Below are 19,348 nucleotides of genomic sequence, written 5' to 3'. Positions count from 1 at the left end.
CCAATTTTAGGGAAGCATGAGAAACAGAAGTACCTGGGCAAATTCATGATCTGTGTTGATCATTGTTGATGTTCTGAATGAAATGGTCATGAAGAATTATAGAAAGTGGATCTCCCATGTGAAGAATAGTAGTTATAAGATAATATGGGTGTTGGTTGGTTTTTGAAGGCCAGGACCATTGGAAGTCATACTATTTATAGCAGTCTAAATCATCACTATTTATAGATCATTGCAGATAGCAGGCACACCCATTCCCCTTTCTATAATGCCTATTAACTGGTTCTTTAGATAGTAGGTTTATTTTGTACCAAATAAGCAGACGGATAATAGGTTCTCATTATAGAAACTTAATAATTAAGATCATATCTGTATACGCATTTACAGATAAATATATTGTTCTGGTAAGTCCTAATACTAACATCAAGTTTAATTTGGCCAACAGATTTTGTTCAATATACAGAGAAATGTATTTGGCCGAGTCTTAATCACTTCTGCGATAAAATACTGATTCGTGTGACTCCTTAAGGTCTCTGAGCTCCCACCATGTATGACCATGCAAATGTTACTCCTTCAGAAATTCCTTTAATGATACGGAAAGACTCCCTTCACTCAATTCAAAAAAATAAAAACTTCTTGTAGCAAGTTGTAATAGCAGTAGAGATTTAAACTAGAAAACACGGGAAACTCTCATTGAGGGCAAGAGAATTTCACCTACACTAAAATTATTAACAATTTAAACGCAGTTATTAGAACATTACTCTGCAGCCAATGTCTCTAAGGCAGTCTCTTAATGCCCCTCCTCCTTGCATATAATTTCACCTTTAAGACTTCTGCTCTCTCTATCTGTAGTCACAGGTAGTTTGGGTCTATTGATGAACTTAGGCCTTTAAAAAAAAAAAAAGTTGAAATTCTTCCCTGAATCCTGTTCATTTCCAACTGACTAGCAGTACTCTGTACCGTCAAAGTCAGAACACTGGAAACCTTGCACGTGAAGCATAAGGATTAGAAGCATCTAGAATAGATGCATAACCTATGTTGATCTTATGCTGATATCCTGAGGAGTGAGGTGTCTCCAAAGGATTATCCCAGGAACTCGGAAAATCCAGTCATTCCAAGAATGCATTTTTGCTTCTTTGATTTGGTCAAGATCGCTTCCCTCGTATGAGAGAGAGGGTGGGGGCTGCCTCCAAGCGCATTCAGCACTATTCCACATTTTCTCCCCATCGTGACTGAGGGATACTCTGATCATCTAAAGGAGAGTACATGGGGGCTGCACCTAAGTAGTCCGACAGAACGCCGAAAGGGACTTCAAATTCCTTAAGCACTCCTTCCTCCTCCCCGCCCTAAGGCACCAGCCCGATCCAAGATGGCTTCCCAGAAACAGGTAACTAAACGTTGTTTTCGTTTAGAGCGCCCCCAACGGCGGGGATCAAGAAAAGATGCCGAGAGATCTGAAAGTCCGTGAACTGAGAGCCGTCAGAGCCGACCTACCGCCAAATTTTATTTTCAATCAGGCACATTTGTGGTTGCCTCAGCCTTTTAGGCCCTCCCACCCTCAAGAGACTTCCTGGATGGCACTCACACTACCCTGCTGGAAGGGGCGGGGCGTCGGCCCTGCCATTGGTGGGTGGGAGCGTAGGTGGGCGGAGCAAGGGAGAATGGACTACTAGCAAGCTAGATTGAGCCGAGGGCTGGCCATGCTCCGCCGGAAGGCGCCTTGTTCTCCGAAAGGGTGAATTGAAACGCTGGCTGGAAAGGAAGCACCAGGACTTGTTCAGGTAGGCTTTCCGCTCACGCCCGCCGCTCAATGCTGGTCCAAGAGTCTTTGCAAAAGCTGAGGCTCTTAGAATTGGCTTCCATAACTCATTCTCCTCCTCGCGCCCCCGCCCTCTGCCCGTCCCCCAGTTGTAAGGGATCAGGTGCTGGGTGATGCTCTGGACTGAACCATTCTCCTTTGTGAGAGGCCGGGGGAGAGGGCGGCTGCAGGGCCGAGGGCCTCGAGTCTGGCCGAGCCGCGAACGGGGCTGCCCCTGCCCTTGTGAAGTTTTTAGGGCTTGTCATTGCATTACTGGATATCATGTAGATTTGAGGCAGCTTCTTGTTCTCTTTGCCCCTTCAGAGGAGGGAAAACTCCCCGGCTCCGTTTGGTTACTCCATACTTTGGACTCAGAAGTGGGAGATTAGGGATTTTTTCTTTTTTTTTAATTGCTTTTTTTTTTTTTTTTTTTGCATTTTAGCAATAAAGGTGGGTAAGAGAGCATGGGGTGAGCCTGTGCAGATTGTTTTACATTCTTAGGTGTAATTTCTGTGGATCTTTGGGAGAGCAGAGCAGGCGTTAGGACGTGTTCAGAGATGTGGGAAGAGAGAAGCTCAAGCCTTGCATCTCCATTGACAAGTCTGCAGAGCTCACTGGTTTTCTGTTGCATTATGTAAACTCTTCAGTGCCAGAAGACCCCTCCCCCTACCTCGGAGCGAATGCAATTTCTTTATTTACCTGTCTAGTGTCGCAGGAAATTTCCCTGCCATTGCAGCAGCTGTGCAAATGCAGCAGCTTCTACCTTTTAAGGGTCAGTCCTAAATGATTTAAGGTCTTAAAGGAAGAGGTAAATAGTGGTGTATAGATGTTTAGTGGGCCAATCTCTTTTCAATGACTGAACACAGTGAGGCGGAAGTCGAAGACTTAGAACTTGATATCTTTTTCTTTTAAAGGGTAGACATAGTGGAACGCCCCAAACACCAGAGGAGCTGCATTGTCTGTCTGCTGCACCCTACCATCACACTAGCATCCACAGATTGTTTACTCTTCATGTTGCTCTGAACCTGTCAGTTCAGTCGGGGATTCTCTAACTGGTTATCCTTAGCATCACGTGAGGTCCTATCTGGTGTGGGGCACTTTAGGTGCTAGAAGGTGAGTTTGTGATTTGAATAATGTTCTCTCTTAGTTCGTTAGATAACGTCTTCTGCCTAGGAATTTCTTTTGTATTAATCAACAGATAGTTGTCAGAACAAACTGTGGTCAGCCTCTTAGGGCCAGAACATGGGAAGCTTCTCATTCCAAGTATTTTGGATTATCCCACCCCTTAAAAGAAAAGAAAAATTATGGTAAGGAAAACAGCATTTTTCATTTGAGAAGTCAGGTCGCAAGAGTGGTATGCCAGTGGGTCTGCAAGGCAAGATGAAGGACATTGGCCAAAGAGAGGGTAGCTGTGTGTGGAAAGACAGGCTTGGGGGAAGGTTTCAAACTGCAGTAGTAAAGGAGTAGTGGATTGGGATAAGGGATTTGATGGAGCAGTGCATGGGTACTTGCATGGTTGTCACCTTACCCATGTGTGATCTATCCTGTGCATCTGTCCTTTTGAGTGTGTCAGTTCCAAAATTGACAAAATCCACTTAGACATGGATAGAAAATGATAGAAATAGAAATCTGCTGAGCTGGTTGTGAATCACCAGGAAACACCTTGTATTTCCTGGGACAGCCTTCTCTGCAGCACCCGCTGGGTGATGGGGTGGAAGAATCTTGGTATTGTGGTAACCACCACTTCAGAGTTTTGCTTGTAACAAGAAAAATTTGCCATTTTATGTGAAGAGTTGAGTTTTTGATAGGTAAGGTAGGATGGCGATGGGGCTTAGTCTTTAAAAGAAACCATTGTATACATCTCCTTTGGAAAGGGTGTGGTATTTCTGAGCAAAACTACCTCTTAAGATTAATTTGTGGGTGCCAAGCACTGTGCTTGCTTACTGAAAGAATGAGATTTGATATTCTCATCTGTGGAAGGACTGTAACATCTTCACAGCATTCAGATGAATACTAAATGCTTTGAAGGTATTGTTTGTCCACAATCCTGCAAGGGTTAAGCTGTCTTCTGAGCTTAGGTTTAGCCTAATACCTGAAGGATAAACAGAAGACAAATATTTTTCTGGACCCTCTACCCTCACCCCTAGAAGTCACTCTACTTCTGGAGTTGCATTTGAGCCAGCCCCTGATCTGTAGGTCTTTGCTCGACCTACCCTTGCACTACTGTAACCAACTTAGTATTTACTATTTTACTTTTAGCATTCAGTCCATTGATAGACTATCGTTTTGTATCTTACTCAGTTTAACTTTTTGTATCTCCTCTTTAACTAATTATTTATTCTCTTTCTCACAGAGTTGGTGCTCTTCCTTTCATCCTTCTGTTACAATTTTGTTCACTTTGCCTTTTGTTTTAATTCACTTACATTGTCCCTTTTTGCATCTGTCTTGAGGTCGTTTAAGAATGCAGAGATCCTTATTTTCAAGATATACTTCCTTTGGTGCCTAATACCCGAGTAACAGTTGTATTTCTGTTTTTTGTTTCTTGTTTTTTTTTTGGACCGCACAGAGCGGCATGTGAGATCTTAGTTCCCCGACCAGGGATTGAACCCGCGCCCCTGCAGTGGAAGCGTGGAGTCTTAACCACTGGACCGCCAGGGAGGTCCCAACAGTTGTATTTCTATATAACAAAGCTGTTGTGTGAACCATTTACTATTGCCTAAAGGTTTATTTAACCATTTATTACATTTTGAATTTTATCCTGGATAACCTTCCCCCAGCATTAACCTCTGTTTTGTTTTGTGTGTACACTTGTATGAAGTTGTAATTTGGCTCTGTTTTTTGCCTAAAAAACTAATTCATATTGCCTTGAAGATTTTCATTGTCTCTGTATTGCAAAATAAGTCCACCTCTTTGTAGTCTCTGAGATTTCTCATTAAGCTGTTCAGTAGGTAACATTTCTTTTGCCTTTTTATCACCCGTCACTTTCTATCCTTCACTAGACTCTTGGTTGTTGAATGACACATGAAGCAAAATGCTCAACTTTAAAATATGTTAATTCTTGCTTTCAGATTGCAGCAGGAGACTTTTAAAAATAAAGCACTTAATTTCTACCCACAAATGTACATTACATGATAATAAAAAGCCTAGCAGGCGTAAACAGAAAGACTGGCATAGATAATTTCTTTGCATTCACCTTCAGCAGGGATGAATCCAGGGATGTATTCCAAGCAGTAGAGCAGTGTAGGAAGCCTAGACAATGTTCTAGCCTCTTCCTATTCAGACTTTCCAAGTATATTCTCACTAGTTTGTTTGAAAAGAGTTCCCAGAACATGTTCAAATAAAAGTACAAAAAAATTTCAACATCAGACCAAGGATTTTAAACATTACTTACTCTTCTGTGTAATTTTTGAGAGAAGATTGGCTTCGTAACTGAAAGAATGAACCATTCCTGATTTTATTCCCTCAGTACATTTCCAGAGAGATTTATTGTGTATGGCTTCTTTTTATTTGGTATTTTCAGACTTTATTTCATTTTAAAAAGGTAATTAAATGACATACTACTGAAATTACTAGATAATAATAGAATTGTGCTTCTTTCCTCCACTGTATGTCAGCACCCTAAATCTGATAGTTCTAATCCTTTAGGCAATGTCCCAATATTCCAGTAATTAGTAACTCCGTAATAACAACACCTTTTTGTTTTGTTTTGTAGTTCTTCTAAAACTATGTCCGTAACTCTCTGAGAAAGAATATGTATTAACTGAATTCTTAATTTCACCTGAGAGGAAGGATATTCAAGACCTGTAAAGTCTTTGGGGTTTCTCAAATTGTCTCTCATGGTCATTAGGGAAACCTTTGGAATATCCTGCCTCCTTTTTTTCCTCCACTGCATACTTTGGGGATACATTATATCTTTAGGGATTATTCCTTTGGGACATGGGTATTCTGAAGTACCCAGTCCCATTAGTGATATGGGAATTTCTCTTTGGTTCTAGAAGAAGCCAGTGATTTCAGTAGTTTGGCTGCCTACTTAGAGCCAAATCATAATAGAGTTTTGTAATAGAACATGAAAGTCATACTTCATATATTCTATGATTTTCATGTTCTGTTACAGATATCAGATGTATATCAGATATACATCCATCTAAATAAACTGAATGACTGGGAAGATTTTTCAGGATTTTTGAATAGGAGCTACCAAGTTGCATGAACACTGAACTTTCAGTGTTTTATTCTTTTTTTAAAAAATTAATTAATTTATTTATTTATTTTTGGCTGCATTGGGTCTTCGTTGCTGCGTGTGGGCTTTCTCTAGTTGCAGTGAGCGGGGGCTACTCTTCGTTGCGGTGCGCGGGCTTCTCATTGCGGTGGCTTCTCTTGTTGTGGAGCACGGGCTCTAGGCGCACGGGCTTCAGTAGTTGTGGCGCATGGACTTAGTTGCTCCGCGGCATATGGGATCTTCCCGGACCAGGGCTCGAACCCGTGTCCCCTGCATTGGCAGGCGGATTCTTAACCACTGTGCCACCAGGGAAGTCCCCAGTGTTTTATTCTTCATTGCTTCCACTCAGTACCCAGTCATTCTTTGTTTATTTACACATTAGTTCTTCTATAAAGTGTAGTGCTTTTGCCTGTTTTTCAGGTATGCCTCCTGTTGGGGGGACCTTTTCCATGAGGAATTAAATATATATAGGTAGTGGTGGTCACTTTCATTCACTGCTTTCCTAAAAGTCATGGGAGTCAAAAATTGAGGTACCTGGGTTTGGGCATGTGAGCTACCAAGGGACAGCCTAGTCAGCTGGAGAACTGTAAGTTCCCACAGGCAGGCATTGTGAAGTAAATGGAGTATTCAGACACTGGCATCGTTCATACAAACACAAAAAATGATTAATTGAATTACCTGCGTGTTGCCCTAGCCACCCGTGCTGGTTGAAGTCTGTTCCGTGGTTTTGAGGTTAAAGGGTTATACTGCTTTCTCAGCACAGTAGTACTAGTCTTTTGATCCTGCCCAGCAGTCCTGCTATTCTAATTATGAAACTTTTGCATCTATTTTAGTATCCCACCATTCTGCTTAGCAGATCAGCTCAGCCCAACCTCTAAGGAGTAATTTTGCTTTGAGAGAAACCTTTAGTGGTACTGTTTTTAAATTATTGGATAGGGAATAATAAACTCCTTTTTATTTGCCTACTGTGTGCCAAACATTGTACATTATCTTTTAATCTTCAGAATAACCCTGAAAATGTATGTGATGTTACTTTCATTTTACAGAAGAGAAAAAATAAGACTTAGTGAGGTTAGATCATTTAACCAGGAGTAGGACTCTGGTCTGTCAGACTTCAAAGCCTCATTCATTATTGTCTCCCTACATTTAGAAATTCATTGCTGACCCCTGTAGGAGAACTGTCTTTGACCACAACATTAGACGAGTAGGCATTCCATAGCCTGTTACAGCTGTGTCTTTAGCAGTTGTAGAGCCTTGAGAATGTAAAATTTCTTTTTGTCTTTGTATTTCTGTCTGTTAAAAGGAAAAAAAAAAAAAAAAAGAAGAATAGTTTCTTTTATTTAACTTAGTTTTTTTGAAGATAAGATTATGTGAAATACTTGAAGCTCTACAGAGGAAAATCACTTGGTCAGTCTTGCAAATAACTCCATTTTTTAGCCAATGCAAGTCAAACTAGCCAACTGAATTTTCATCAGTCCCGTGTCGCTGGGTCATTTTTTGTGCCTAGAGGCACAAGTGTGATAGTAACAGTGTTTCTCCCCCCAGCCACACATACTTTTTTTAGCATAAATGTTGCAGTGAAAACAATCCCTCATAAATAATTGAGTAAGAGTTCCCCAGTGGCCTAGTGGTTAGGATTCCGGGTTTTCACTGCTGCGGCCCAGGTTCAATCCCTGGTCGGGGAACATTGTGTAAGCCGTGCAGCGTGGCCCAAAAAAAAAAAAAAAAAAAAAAAATTAAGTAAATATTTATATTTTTCTGTTAGGCTGAAAAAATATATGTATACTTGGCCCAATTAAAGTAGGGCATGCGAGGGTGGTGTGGGAGAGCGTAAAGAGGAACAGGACTCTGTTACGTGAATTATATATATTATGGGGGGAGGGCAAAATGGGCAAAGGGGATCAACTGTATGGCAATGGATGGAAAGTAACTTTGTGGTGGTGAGCACGCTGTAGTGTATACAGAAGTAGAAAAGTAATGTACACATGAAATTTATGTAACGTTATAAACCAATATTACCTCAATAAAAAAAATTATGTATATCATTATTTGCGCTGGATGTCCAAAAGTGGTGTCACACAAGGTAGATATATTAATCCAGTTAGATATTCCTCATCTAGAACCTAGAGTATTATTTTCACCTTGGTGAACATGTGCCAGTGAAGAGGAACTTCTCCAGATCCAGTCTAACTTGACTTCAGGGCAGTGATCCTTAAATATTAGGTTTTTATATTCTGTCTTCAGACTTAGACCAAAACTCCAGAGTTTTACTGGAAAAAAATCTACAATGAGGCTGACTTAAGAATGAATCCCTGCCCTATCTTTGAGTCATATGGGTATGGTTTCATCCATTCACTTCTTGCCATAGTTTCAAATTGGCCACCACTGAGGCTTTATGGTACCAAGCCTAAAGGAGGTAACTAAAATTTCACTGCTTTCAATAGTGATTACCACACTGTAGAAAACAGTCTTTTATGTGTATTGGATGCAGCTTCTTTTGCTATACCTGAAAGCTGTGTCTGCTACAGGTCCTAGAAAGTGAAGATGCTTAAGATTTTGTGATGCCTCTTCTGAATGTTTCTGGTAGGAAATGTGCCACTGCCTGTTTACTATCTCAGCAGTCTGGAGAAGCCCTTGGTTTTGGTCAGATACCTCCGTATTACCCCTCCACAGCCCCACTCCCACACACCTTTGGCTGGAAGTTGAAAATGCATTCCTTCACAGAAGTACACTGAGTGCCCATTACCACCTGATAAGCCAAGGAAATATTGTCATAAGTCATACACAGGCCTTGCCCTTGTGCAACTTGCATTCTAATATGGGGGTGAGGGAGGATGGATATCAAACAATTAATTATATAATCAGTTATTCAGTCTACTACAAAAGAGAAATTATGGATGTTACAAGAGAATTTATAATAAGGGCATGTAGCCTACACCATAGTATAGTTGGGTGGTTAAGAATGTGACTTCAGAAGCCACATTGCCTAAATTTGAATCTGACACCACTTTTCATTAGCCGTGGAATGTTGGGCAAATTGCTTATCTTTTTGTGCCTCAGTTTCCTCATCTGTAAAATATAGTTATTTCAAGTTTAAGAAAATTGAAACTCCTAATGCATTTTCGTTGTTTAGAAGAGGGCCAGGTACGTAATGTACATTCAACAAGTTTGGCTGTTTTTTGTCTGGGAGCTCAGGGAAAGCTTTTCTTTGAAATGACGAAGTTGAAATGAGCTTTGAAGGATAAGTAAGAATTAAATAGGCAGAATCGATGGGGAACCAGTTAGAAGGCAATTGCAATAGTCAAGGGAAATGAGGATGGTAAATTGATCCAGAATGGTAGTAGAGGCAGAAGTGGATGGATTTGAGGGATGTTTAGGAGGTAAAGGTAGGATTTTAAAATATTGGATAGGGGTGGTAAGGAAGAGAGTTTCTGGTCTCTACAGCCATGACTGAATAGGAGATGCTGGAGGATGATTACCCTCTGTGTGTGTGCGCGCGTGGTGGTGTGGATGGAGGAGACTACCAAGGAATCAGTCTCCTTGAGGTAATAAGCCCCTTATAGAGAGAGTTGGACGAGTGGGTCAGCCAGGGAGACTGGAGAGACTACCAGGAAGAGCTATTGGGTAAGCAAGTGAATAAACAGGCCTGGAGTTCAGACGTCTTGCCCAGAGATACAAATGAGAGACGTAAGTATATAGATAGTTTGTTGAAGAAAATAATGAATTGAGACCTTGTACGTGAATTAGACATTCTTGAAAAGAAAGTATAGAATGAAAAAAAAAGAAGGCCTAGGACCAAAAAGCTTGGTGAACTTCAACAATAAAAGGCCGGTAGAGGAGAAGAATAGCAAAGGAGAATTGGCCAGAGAGGTAGAATGAAAATCAGAAAAGTGTGATGTCCTGGAAGCCATTAGAAAAAAGTGTTTGGGCGGCGGGGGTGTTTCTGAAATCTTTATGACCCTTCCTTGGCGCCCTGAGAGTTTTAATTTAGGTCTCTCATTACTCAAAGTTGGATGCTAGTGACTTAGAACATCTATAGCAGGTTAGGCTGACTGAAGCTGGTGAGTTGAACGTGATCTTTAGACGCTAGAATCTAAAGTATAGTTATTCCTGTTTGCTGTAAATTAGATTTAATGTAGAGGAAGCAAGGGCTACAGTGCATATTCAAGCTCAATAGATATTAGCCTGCTGAAATTAATGAATTATTTTGAAGGCCATTCATCTGGGTGGTGATTCCCTCTAAGGCTGCCTAGCATCTCCAAGGTAGGTAGAGACACTGGCAAAACAGTTTTTTTCCAAATAGTCTATCCAGCTACATTCGTTGAGTACCTCCTAGAAATAGCGGTTACATACCAAGAAGTGTGCGAGATGTTTCATTAATCCTCATTAATGGCCCTGTAATTTGAGCCGCCTTTGTACAGAGGAATGAACTAGACTCAGAAAAATTTATTTACTTAGTGGGACAGAAATTTGAACCCAGATCCCTCTGACTTGAAGCTCATCATGCCTCCACATACAAATATAACTAAAATACGAAGTAGAAGGTAATTATCCCAAAAGAGTACTTAACAAAAATACTATGAAAGCTCATGTGAGACTGATTACTCTTAGCTTGACAGTGAAAAGTAGAGATGCATTAAATCCAATGGACATTTTAAAGTTCTTATATTATTGGACATTTTTGCTTTGTTCAATGCAATTGATCGCTCTTTCCCTCGGCAACACTCTACTGTCTTTGCTTCGGTGATATTGCACTCTCTGCATCTCTAGCTTTGCCTTCTTTACCTGCTTAGTAGGTGTGGCTTATTCCGATTTTTAAATCCTAATGTTCTCTTGGGTTCCTCTTTAGCTTTTTTCACTCTACACCGAAAAATCTCAAATTTGGGGGTTTCCAGCTAAGTGTTTTTTCTAACGCATAGTGTTTAAAACATTTTAAAAAATTAGTTGTCTGCATTTAAAACCCAGAAGATTTACATAAAACTCTGTATTTCTGGCTTTTGAAAAACCTGAAGTTCTCTCTCAATCTTGGATGTGTGTTTCCATATGGCAACACTTAACTAGAGCTGAGTAGCAGCTGCTCTGTTTGGAATGGACATCCAGTTCTTCACAGACCCCTCACATTCTCTGTTGTCTCCCCAACAGTATTGGTGCAGTGTTTCATATACTAGCTCTTCTCTTCATACTCCCTGGGTAATCTCCACTCTTAAAACTACTATTTTGATACTGATAACTCTGTCACCAAGCCAACTTTTATATTTATAATCCAACCTTCTATTGAATATCACTACTTAACATGCTATAGGCAACTCAGACTAAACATGGCTGAACTCATCTTTCCCTGTAAACTCTAAGTTTTACCAATTTTTATCCCCTAAGTATTATTCCGCTCTGGCCTTTCCTTCCCATCATTACCTTTTGAACCACATTGCTATGATTCAGGCTCTAATCATCTTGTTGGATGCAAACAACAGAAATCATCTTTTGGCTAACTTAAGCAGAAGGGGAACATATTCGAAGGATATTGTGTGGCTCACAAAATCAGTGGGAATGCTAGAGAACCTGATTTAGAAAATGATCTGAAACCAAGGGAAGTTGGAAACATGGAGAACGTGGCCAGGATCATACCACTGAACAGTCTGTTTATGATGCTGCAGAATTCCAGTGTCTGACATTGCTGAATATTGTCTAACTGGTTGGTTCTGGATCTTTGTATTACCACTGCAAAGTCAAGGTTTTCCACAGGAGTGTCCACTTAGACTAGGCTAGGTCATGTGCGTACTTCTTCTCTGACAAGAAGAGGAGATGGGACTCTGCCCCTCATTTCAGTACCCCCACCCACCCATCCCAGCTCTATAGTGGGGATTAAGATCCACTCTTCCATTGAAGACTTTTAACCTTGCGCTATTCTCCCAATATAGGAAGGGGGAAGCAGGAAAAAAAAAAAACAGCAAGCATCCACAATACAACTCTTTTCTGGACTACCACAGCAGCCTCCTGACTACTTCTGTGTCCTCTGTTCCATCATCCCCCAAATCTATTCTCTATCCAACAGCCAGAGTTAGCTAACTAAAATGCATTTCTGATTATGTCGTTTCATGTTTCAGTGGCTCCTCATCCACCTAGAAGAAAATGCTTTAACATGGCGTTCAAGGCTTCTTCCTTGAAGGGTCTGGCCCTTACCTATCCCTTCAATCTTATCTCCCTCTGATTTCTTCTTTGTGATTTACACTTTAGCAAGACTGAACTTCAGAGCTACTTAGAGTTTCCTCTACACGTCTCATGGCTGTTTTTCATTGCTGTGCTTTGTTTTGCCTTTCCTCTTACTGTCCCTGTTGGCTGAATACCCCTTTCTTGTAGCCCACCTTACCTTCCCTAGTTAACGCCTCCTCATCCTTTAAGAAACTTGCTTGATACCTTTTTCTCCTAGTTTATTAAGTCCCTTTCATCTGTGTTCCTGAAATAGTCACTACTGTCATAGTCCCTACTCTTCACCCTTCCCCCACATGTATACACAAATGTACTCCTACCTGTTGTAAGTTCTTTGAGGGTAGAGATTGTCTTATTCATCTTCGGTTCTCTTACACTACCATATTACTTCATATATTATATTCTCAATAAATGTCGAGATAATGAAGAGGCATTTGATATAGATCTTAAAGGATAAGTAAGATTCTGATAAGACAAAGAAGTGAAATAAGGATGATATAATTTGAAGGCAAGTGTATTAGCTAGGCCCAGATGAGAAAAAATATATGACAATATTAAGTTGTCTTTTTTGGCCAGCATGTAAGTGTGTACGTAGAAGAATAGTGGGAATAAGACTAGAAAAGCAGGGAGTTTCCTGGCGGCCTAGTGGTTAGGACTTGGTGCTTTCACTGCTGTGGCCCCGGGTTCAATCCCTGATCGGGGAACTAAGATCCCACAAGCCACGGGACATGACCAAAAAAAAAAAAAAAAAAAAAGACTGGGAAGGCAAAATGTGGTCTTAAGAATTATGTCTTAAGTAACAGGGAACCTTTAAAAGTTTTTAAGCAGGAGACTGATTTGGCCATACTGTGTTTTAGGAAGTTAATCTGGTAGCAGAAAGAATTAGTAGGGGGAGAGATCAGCTATGAGGCTTCTTTCTCCTACACGAGCTGCATAAATAAAGAAATGGCTGCAGAAATAGAGGAGTGAGATATATGAATCCTGACTTTGCCACCTAGTTTCATGGTTGAATCACTCAACTCTAAGCCTCCGTTTTCTCTTGTACAACGAGAGGACTGACTTGATATGATTGGGAAGTCTTTGCCAGCTCCAAAATCTGTGATATATTTATAGGAGAGCCTATGGGACTTGGCAAATGATTGGACGGTGGATACAGGAGGAGGTTTCAGAGGCACCTTTGAGGTTTTGAGCCTGAGTGAATGGGAAAACAGTATTGCTGTTTACAGGAGTGGGGATTGGGTGTTCCTAGCATTAGTGGTAATGCTAAGATCTTTAAAAATAGGAGCTCTAAGGCCAAGTTGATCTTCTTCCTAGTTTGTAGACTAGAGCACAGAAAATAGGATTTCAATGTTGAGGGTGGTTACATTTCAGGGGAAATTAGTGCTTAGGACATATGCAGCTGTTTTTATTAACAGATTACTTTGGGGTATTTAAGCTTGTACCATCATTCTGGGGTTGACCACCCTCGGGCATTTGAGTGGTCTCAAGTGGCATTGCAAAGTGGACACTGGCCCATATGTCATATGGGCTGAGTTTCTAGAGAGGTGAGGGTCAGAGACCAGGTTTGGGGGTGAGGAGTGGGTGTGTATTTTGGAGGGGAGGGCGCTGGGAATTGTTCGTGGGTACCTGCGATTACTTTCTAGAGAGTGATACTGCTGCCCAAGGGTTGGAGTATCAAGAATGCAGTTTGGCTTGTGGCAGAGAGAGCGCTTTATCTTTTAAGAGTAAAAGGCCCCATGTTCCAGCAACTGGGCTGACTCACTTCCATGATGGACGGAAGATTTGGCCCCTTTTAATGGGTCGTGGGATAAGGTGCAGTCACTACAGCTGAGGAGTTGACAGTGCTGCTAGGAGGCAGGGGATTCAGAGGGAGGCGGAGTTGGCCTAGTGTGGAACCCTCCCTCCCGAGTTTACGCTCTTTGGTGTGCAGAAAACAGTGTAGGTGGTGGGGGAATTTAATCGCCAGCACTAGTTTCCCGAAGCTTGGGACCGTTCCGCTGGCCAGGATCCTTTTTTTTTTCAAGCAAGCTGCAGGCTTCGCTTTGGCCCTGGAAACCGGATAGGCCTCTCCGTGCGCTCTCAACCTAACCCCGCGGTGGCGGGGGAGGGGGAAGCTCTGTCTAGTCCCGCCCATTGCGCTGTTTTGCGTGTTTGCCCCTGTGGTGAGTGGCAGGGGAGCTTAGCCAATGAGGACGCGGGGCGGGCAGGAGCATCAAGTTAGGCTGCGCAGGAGGAGGGGGAACTGGTGCTGGAGAGACAGCGAGAGGGGCGAACCGGCCCCCCACGGCCGCTGCAGGTAAAGGCACCTCTCTTACCTTGCTGGGGTGAGGCATAGCTCTTTTTCTACTTAAGGGCTAATCGGGCCTTCCCGCCTGTAGCCTCCACCCTCACATTGCTCCCACCCGGGCATCCACACCCCCCCCACCCCGCATCTTCCCGTCTTGGCCATCCCCACCCTGGAGGGCACCCCGCTAGCTCACTCCCTCAAGAGCATGTACCTCACCTCCATTTTGGGGGCTCCAGTTGCCCGACATCTCCCGCCTCTGCTGTGTGGGCCTTACTGGCACCAGCCCTGGCAGTATGAGCAGGTAATGTACCCGGGTCCCCGCCACCCCCGCCCCCAGTCGCGTCTCCCTCTCCGTCAACCCCGCACTTCCTTACCTTGCCCCTTCCCTTCCACATGAGTACATATAATTTCTGTAGTTTCTCCTTTACCCCTTGAACATACGTACATGCTTTTAGCATTCATAGTTGCCTATTTTGCTTTCCCTGTTTATTCAGAAGGACTCACTTTACCAGCCATGTTTGCCCCAAATGTCCATACTCCTGATTGAGGTTTGAGTGCTTTTTTCGGTAATTGGGAAAACAAAAACAGAGTAGCCGCACATTTGGAATTGAGAATGGTGAAGATAGAGAAAATGGCCTAGGATCTCGATCTTCGTGAGGAGAATCTCCTGAGTGGCTCCAAGTTAATAGCTCTATTTCTTATGGTCTGTGTCCTTCCATCCTGATCCTTTGCTGACCCTAAATTGTGATTCCATTCACCTTGGATGTTTATTTCCCATTTCTTTATAAGATTTGAGACCCTTTGGGTTTCACAAATGTCTCCATGGCACAGTTTTTAAATCCTCCTCTTTTAAAATTATGTTGGTGATTTTCATTTTAAGCCTTCTGATTTATTTTATTTTCAAGGGATTTCTTCAAATTGCTTCTACCCATCATGTTTCCATATCGTGTTTATGTCTGCCTGCCTGCCTGCGCTGATTCTCTTGAAAGGATACAGTTTCCAATAACAAGATTAATACTTTGAAGTAAAATAGTTTGTTCTTTGAGCAGTTAGAGGTTAAGTGGGCATGGCTGCTACTTTCTAAAAGTGCATATTAACCCCCCCAGAAAAGATCAGTTTTTGTCAATATGGCATTCATCTGTTATCTTCTAAGAGGATGGACAGTACAGAGAAATCTGTAAAGGGAGAATGGATGTCTGTAGTTCAGTTTATATAATTTTATGTTTTAGACAGCTGGACTAATTTCTGTTGCAGTGTTTCTCATCCGTCATAAACAATATGATAAACTCCCTTTTGAGAGACCATAAGAAATCTTACCCCATCAGAGAGATGTCGATAATGCTTCCAAACCAGGCATACTTCTTTCTCTGCCCCCCGCCCCTGCCCATGTTATCTTTTACAGATCCTCACAGGCCAAGAGATATTGTCCAGTTCTATTGAATATAAATAACCTAAACAATGAGATGTTTTCCTTTTCCATTTGATAAATATAAAATTATAACACCGAATGCACATTTTCAAACTTTGCATACCTTCCATCTCCCAGTTGAGAATCACTGCTTTGTTGAAAGGTATGGGGAGATTGACATGGAAAAGTATAGAGTAGAATTAAAACTAACTCCTTTATGATTGGACAGACAAGTTGTTATTGAAATGGGCAAGGGTAGGGAGACACGTTAAAATAAGAACAGGAGAGTTGGGACTCTAGATTTCTAAGAAAACCCAGAAGAACTACATTAAAGGTGATAAAGCTGCAAAAAAAATCAGTTTATATTTATTTCAAGGGAAGGGAGTAGTTTCTCCTTAAAGAAGACGATGGGATGAAGGGCTTTATATAAAGAATTTCTCTGGCTTGTTATTTGGAAGTTTTAGATGGGTGGCCTTGGATTTTAACCTTAACTTACTAGTTAGTTCTACTTCTCCCCCTCCCCCTTCCCCCCCCCCCCAAGGTTTTCTGTTGTTAGTCTACTCATTAGTTTGGAATTATGGAAAGTGATTAAGTGCAACCATCAAGCTTTGTCTTTCCTTTTGAGCATATACATATGTTCCTCTTTGGGGCAGTGGTAGGTGAAGACTGACTTTTCATTCTCAATATGATTAAAGTTTGCTATGATTTCTTTGTCTAGGCAGTTGCTTTACTTAGGGATATATTAAGGGTTTCGTATATTTGAATGCTTAACATCTATTTAATTAATTAATTAATTAATTAATTTATTTATATTTGGCTGCATTGGGTCTTCGTTGCTGCACACAGGCTTTCTCTAGTTGCACACAGGCTTTCTCTAGTTGCGGTGAGCAGCGGGGACTACTTCACATTGCGGTGGCTTCTCTTGTTCCGGAGCACAAGCTCTAGGCACGCGGGCTTCAGTAGTTGCGGCTCACGGGCTCTAGAGTGCAGACTCAGTAGTTGTGGCACACGGGCTCAGTTGTTCTGTGGCATGTGGTATCTTCCCAGACCAGGGCTCGAACCCGTGCCCCCTACATTGGCAGGGGGATTCTTAACCATTGTGCCACCAGGGAAGTCCCACATCTATTTATTTTAATTACCAGGGTTTGAACCATGGAAAGAGAATTCTACCAAGCTCATCTACCATGGGGTAGATGAAGTTGGTAGAGTAGGCCAGACATGGGTATAGCCAGGATAACCCGTAAATAGGAATAGATGGAGGGGTGAAGAAAGTTGGAGATATGTTTGGAGAAGGTTTATTCTTTTGAGAGTCAAGGACAACTTAAAGATGTGAGTTAAAAAAGAAGCTGGAGACTAGGATTAAAAAAATTGTACAAGATGAATTAGGTCAGTAGAGGTGAGTTGATGGGATGGGACTGAGAAGTAGTGAGACTTGATGCTGTGGCATTAAGTCAGTGGTGAGGGTTTTAAATGATTGGGCCCTGACTGACCCAGGAGAAGCAGAAATTTGGCCCAAAAATTGGGAAGGGAGATAAATGATAAGTGCATTGACCTTTAAAAACTTATACTTGAGTCATATGGAAGGAAGGAAATATTTCAGAAGCTATTAGCCTCATTTCTCCCATTAAAAAATGAGATCTCTCTCTCTGTCTCTGACGTTGGGCTGTTGTGGAGGGAAGGAAGAGCATTTGGGTGAATAAATAGCAAGGAGTCCTGGAAAGGACAAAATACCCCATGGAAGAAAAGGCAGGTTATAAACTATTATCAGCATAAACTTTTAGTTAGTGCAAACTTTCACTGTAGTTTTTTTGTGACACTTAACTGTTAGATATTTAGTGTAACTTCTCTGACAGTGAATAGGAGGTGAAAGATAATAGGTGGCAAAGTAGGGCATAACTAGAAAAAAGCTGATGGTAGTGTTGAGAAAATCTAAAATTATTGAGTAGATTTTCATTAAATTAAGAAATATCCATAACTTAAAAAAATTTATTTATTTATTTATTCATTTATTTAGTTATGGCTGCACTGGGTCTTCGTTGCTGCATGCAGGCTCTTCTCTAGTTGTGGTGAGCGGGGGCTACTCTTCATTGCGGTGCGCAGGCTTCTCATTGTGGTGGCTTCTCTTGTTGCAGAGCACGGGCTCTAGGTGCGTGGACTTCAATAGTTGTGGCATGCGGTCTCAGTAGTTGTGGCTCGTGGGCTCAGTAGTTGTGGCACATGGGCTTAGTTGCTCCGCAGCATGTGGAATCTTCCCGGACCAGGGCTCGCACCCGTGTCCCGTGCATTGGCAGGCGGATTCTTTTTTTTTTTTTTTTTTTTAAGTATTTGTTTATTTATTTATTTATGGCCGTGTTGGGTCTTCGTTTCTGTGCGAGGGCTTTCTCTAGTTGTGGCAAGCGGGGGCCACTCTTCATCGCGGTGCGCGGGCCTCTCACTATCGTGGCCTCTCTTGTTGCGGAGCACAGGCTCCAGACGCGCAGGCTCAGTAATTGTGGCTCACGGGCCCCACGGGCCCAGCCGCTCCGCGGCACGTGGGATCTTCCCAGACCAGGGCTCGAACCCGTGTCCCTTGCATTGGCAGGCAGATTCTCAACCACTGCACCACCAGGGAAGCCCAAGGCAGGTGGATTCTTAACCACTGCGCCACCAGGGAAGTCCTATCCATAACTCTTCTGATCACCATTTTGAGTTACTTTGGGGCAGGTATTAGATAGGAGAGGCTGGAATGAGCTGGTGGAATAATTTAACCAGGAGTGGGAAGTGATAGGGACCCTGGTTGAGATGTGAAGGGTATACAATTACTGAAGCTAGGAAAATCTTGTTTAACATTGGTGGAGATGCCATGTATGCTTTGTAATTTTGACCAATGTGCCAACTACTGATGAGTGTGTCCTCTTATCTATGTCTGATTTTCTGGGCTACTTACCCACATTATATTGTTTTGCAAGGATAACTGGAATGGGTTAAAGAAAGGGGAAAAAAAGTTTGGGGGTTGTATGGAAGGGCCTTCTTCAGTCAAGTCTGTACTGTGTCACTGACAAATTTCTTCTCTGATATCTTCTAAAAGTTAGGAGAAATGGTGTTATCAAGCAAGGCTTTCCTGGATTGACAAATACTGATATCATATACAAAGAGCAGATACTACATTTTCATATAGTTTAGTTAGGTGGTGATGTACTTATAATTCCTTGTCTTAGTTTTTCCTTTTCCCAGCATTTTATGAACTTAAAGCCCCAGATGTGGATTTAGTAAACATAATTTCAGTTATTTGTAGGACAGTTTTTCAAGATAGGAAGTATTCTACTGTCTCATCTTGGAATCAGGGAATAACAGTTAGTTTCTCTAAGAACTGAATGGTTCATTCCAGACGCTGCAAGCAAATACTTTAATTCATTAAATTTTTTTTGAGTAGCTATTGTGTATGTGATATTC

The 19,348-nt window shown here is 41.9% G+C and overlaps 1 protein-coding gene across 7 annotated transcripts in view; it reads left to right on the top strand.

Annotated features, from left to right (window-relative positions):
* Nucleotides 1–1,693: 1,693 nt before the first annotated feature.
* CHD8 (chromodomain helicase DNA binding protein 8) overlaps nucleotides 1,694–19,348 on the top strand; it is a 56,888-nt gene continuing 39,233 nt past the window's right edge. For 4 of the 7 annotated variants that reach the window (XM_059913809.1, XM_059913805.1, XM_059913808.1 and 1 more), the window contains exon 1: nucleotides 14,434–14,517. The gene's annotated coding sequence lies outside the window, so the exon portion shown is untranslated. Of the gene's footprint in view, nucleotides 1,779–2,709; nucleotides 2,909–14,433; nucleotides 14,518–19,348 lie in introns of those variants that run through there. The other 3 variants (XM_059913806.1, XM_059913803.1, XM_059913804.1) reach the window with 2 other exon arrangements.

The sequence above is a fragment of the Balaenoptera ricei genome, chromosome 2 (genome assembly GCF_028023285.1).
Source record: "Balaenoptera ricei isolate mBalRic1 chromosome 2, mBalRic1.hap2, whole genome shotgun sequence".
Taxonomy (NCBI): Eukaryota; Metazoa; Chordata; class Mammalia; order Artiodactyla; family Balaenopteridae; genus Balaenoptera; species Balaenoptera ricei.
The sequence above is the reverse complement of the archived record's forward strand: the minus strand, read 5'-3'. Positions and strand labels throughout refer to the sequence as shown.